Genomic DNA, 3710 nt, shown 5'->3' with positions numbered 1-3710 from the left:
AAGCTGCTTTGCCATGTGTGAAATCCCAACCCTGACAAGGTTCTTTTAAAACCCAAACTACTTTTGCATCAACAATGTTGTATGTATTTAAAAACTCATTTTTCTATTGAGTTAGGTACAGCTATAGTAATTCATGCGATGTTTAGCAGGGAGGAGTCTGAGTTCTAACAAAGCACAAATCGGCCTAAGGAAAGGATGAGAGCTAAAAGGGAAAATCTGAGTCATGCATCTAGGCTTTAAAATATGTCGTGTGATCTCACCTGCAACAAAACCATCCTGGGGTTGACGTGATCCATGGTGTCAAAGAGAAAAAGCCAGCCCGAAAGGGCTTCAGAAGAGAATCAACCCTCAGAGAGGCATTTCTGGGAGAGTTCTCAGGGAGCTGTTCTAGCTCTTTTGTTGTAAGGAAAACTGAGGAAGGTATTGATGCTATAAGGAAAGTGCAGCCAAGGAGTTTCCTGCTCAGAGACCACATGGAATGAAACTAGGAAATATTCTAGTAGGTAGACACGAATGCTGAGAATGCCAATCAATGGAGATGGGTGTTATTCGAACCAGGTGATGGGTGGACCAGTTACAAACCACTAAGCTCATCACTGGCATAGATTAAAACCTGAGTTTCCAATAAAAATATTTGTGCCTTTGCATTCTCTCGCCCTCTCCCAAATGGCGGCCTCAGCAAAAGAGAAGAAGAAGAAGGGGAAGACTGTCTCCCTGACAGACTTTCTGGCTGAGGATGGAGGGAATGGTGGCAGAAGCCCCTATGTCCCCAAACCAGACAGCTGAGCTGATGAAACAGACGACCTAGAAGGACATGTTTCAACCACTGGCAGAGTAATGATGATGACGTGTATAGGGCACCTCCAGATGACCGTTCCATCCTGCCCACTGCTCCACGGGCTGCCTGGGAGCCTGAGCCATTGACTGGAGCCATCTTCCCGAACTGCCACCCTACACTGCTTTTCTAGGGAACCTGCCCTATGATGCGGCAGAAGACTCCATTAAGGAATTCTTTAGAGGATTCAACATCAGTGCAGTGTGTCTACTGGGTGAACCCAGCAATGCTGAGAGGTTGAAAAGTTTGAGTTATGCTGAATTTGAGGACCTGGATTCCTTGCTCAGTGCCCTGAGCCTCAGTGAAGAGTTTCTAGGTAACTAGAAAGTTCAAGTTCAAGTAGACGTTGCTGATCACGCACAGGGTAAAGACAGGGATGATCGTTCTTTCAGCCGAGATTGAAATCAGGATTCTGAAAAAACAGATACAGATTGGAGGCCCGTCGTGCAGCAGCTTTGATGGCTACCCACCTAGAACAGGTGATGAAGGCTTAGAGACAAATATAGAGATTGTTATTATTCAGACCGATAGCATGATGGGTATTGGGACAGTTACCATGATGGCCCACCCCAGGACATGGATCGATATGGAGCCAAGATTGCTATGATCACGGAGGCAGCAGAGATTACAATAGAGGCTGCTATGCCAGGATGGGCAGTGGCAGAAGAGCGTTTGGTAGTGAGTACCATAGGATGACGTCTACAGAGGAGGTGAAGACTGCTATAAAGACGGATATGACAGACGAGATGACCAGTCATGGAGCTCCAGAGATGCGTACTCTTGGGATGACTGTAGGCATGATGATAGATGTCCCCCCAAAGACCCAAACTGAACCTAAAGCCTCAGAGTACTCCTAAGGAAGACGATTCCTCTGCTAGGATGTCCCAGTCCAGTCGAGCAGCCTCTCTCTTTGGAGGAGGAAAGCCTGTTGGCACAACTGCTAGCGAACAAGTAGAAGAGCCACTATAGAAGGAACAGGAGAAACTGCGACATCAGCTGGATGAGCCAAAGCTAGAACAACGGCCTCTGGAGAGATACCCAAGCTGGCAAAATGAAGAAACTCAGGAACGGGAATGGTCGAGGACAGGAAGTGAGTCATCACGGACTGGGACCTCAGCCACATCTGGCAGAAATGCACGAAGGAGAAAGAGTGAGAAGTCTCTAGAAAATGAAACACCCAATAAAGAGGAAAACTGTCAGTCTCTAACTTCTAAGCCTCCCAAACCTGAACAGCCTCTAAAGGTAATGCCAGCCCCTCCACCAAAGGAGAATGCTTGGGTGAAGCAAAGTTCTAAACCTCCTGTTCAATCTCAGAGCTCAGACACAGAGCAGCAGCCCCCTACACGTGGTGGAGGGAAAGCAGTTCCAGCTCAACCATCTGAGGGAAGACCAGCAAGGAAAGATGAAAATAGAGTAGATGGGGTGAATGTCCCAAAAGACCAGAGTGGTAACTCCAGCCGTGGTCCAGGAAAAGGAGGGAACAGAGACCACTGGAGGGGGTCAGAGAGGAAAGATGGCAAAAAGGATCAAGATGCCAGATCTGCACCTGAGCCAAAGAAAACTGAAGAAGATCCAGCCTCTAAGTTCAGTTCTGCAAGGAAGTACGCTGCTCTCACCACTGATGGTGAAAATGAGGGAGAAGATTCCACCAAACAGACCTCTGCATTCTGTGCTTTCTCCTAGTCTCTCTCCCTGCTGGAACATTCGAGAGCAAATCAAACCTCTATACAGACAAGAAAAAATAAAACTCACCATCTCTGGAAAAGAAAACTTTGTAAAAAGCACATACTCTTCCCATTCTCAAAGAAGTGTCTTCACTTTGTTTCTTAGAGACCTCCAACCCCACGTAAACTGTCTAGTGGTAAAGTGCACTCGACACCCAACCACCCACTCCAGAGTTGCTGGGACACTCACGATGTTCTCGTCACAATTCATCTACAGTCCTGGGATTGTTGATTATAATACTAACTGTATATTTACCTAAGAAGCTTTCTAAAAATCCAGTATGAACAAAATTCACAAGTCAAAACACGTATTGTCAAATTCTGCATCCTGCTTTTGAATTCAGGAGTGACGGTCACTAGCTCTGGCAGATGAAAGATGGGGTCACCTTCTCTGACATGCCTTCCATGGAGAAATGGGGTCTATGTCCCCTCCCCTTGGACCTGGGCCAGCTCTGTGACTGCTGACTAATAGAACACAGAGAAATGATGTGACTTTCCAAATCCAGGTCTTAAAAGAATGACAACTTCCTCTTCTCGTCTCTTGGAAAACTCACTCTTGGAGCCCAAGGTAACCGTGGAAGAAGTGTGACTCTCTTGCTGGAAAGATCATCTAGACAGACCTTTAGACAAGCGGAGGGGATGAGAGGCCCAGATGGGTCTGCCTTCCAGCCATCCCTTTCAAGGTACCTGAGAAGTGAGAGAGAAATCCACGTGAAAAGTGGACCCTCCTGCTGCAGCCACCTAGTCTGGCATGGATCAGTGAAACCTCTCAGAAAACCCCTTCCTGCACTCCTGAACCTACAAACCTTGAGCAAATAAATGGTTTGTTTCACAGTATGAAGATTGGAGATAATTTATTTCACAGTAATACCTTCCAGGAACTGAATTTGGTCCAGGGAATGGGAACCCACCATACCAAAAACTTCAGACAAGTGGCTGGAAGGGCCTTGAGCTGATGGTGGATGAGGGTTTGAAGGACAGAAAGAAGATCGTCCTTTGGGGGCTAGAGAGAAGGCAGCCCACACTACGTAGCAGCAGAAAATCCAGCTGCAATGCATCCCATGGCAGCACAGAGAGAAAATATACTTACTGAGCTGGTGGATTTGGTGAAAGTATTTCCTGGCAGAAAGCTGAAAGTACCAACGAATTTC

General features: G+C 46.8%; 1 pseudogene; it reads left to right on the top strand.

Annotated features, from left to right (window-relative positions):
* The first annotated feature begins 666 nt into the window (after positions 1 to 666).
* Positions 667 to 2518, top strand: LOC132517934 (eukaryotic translation initiation factor 4B-like; annotated as a pseudogene).
* Positions 2519 to 3710: the final 1192 nt, after the last annotated feature.

The sequence above is a fragment of the Lagenorhynchus albirostris genome, chromosome 3, assembly GCF_949774975.1.
Source record: "Lagenorhynchus albirostris chromosome 3, mLagAlb1.1, whole genome shotgun sequence".
Lineage (NCBI taxonomy): Eukaryota > Metazoa > Chordata > Mammalia > Artiodactyla > Delphinidae > Lagenorhynchus > Lagenorhynchus albirostris.
The sequence above is the reverse complement of the archived record's forward strand: the minus strand, read 5'-3'. Positions and strand labels throughout refer to the sequence as shown.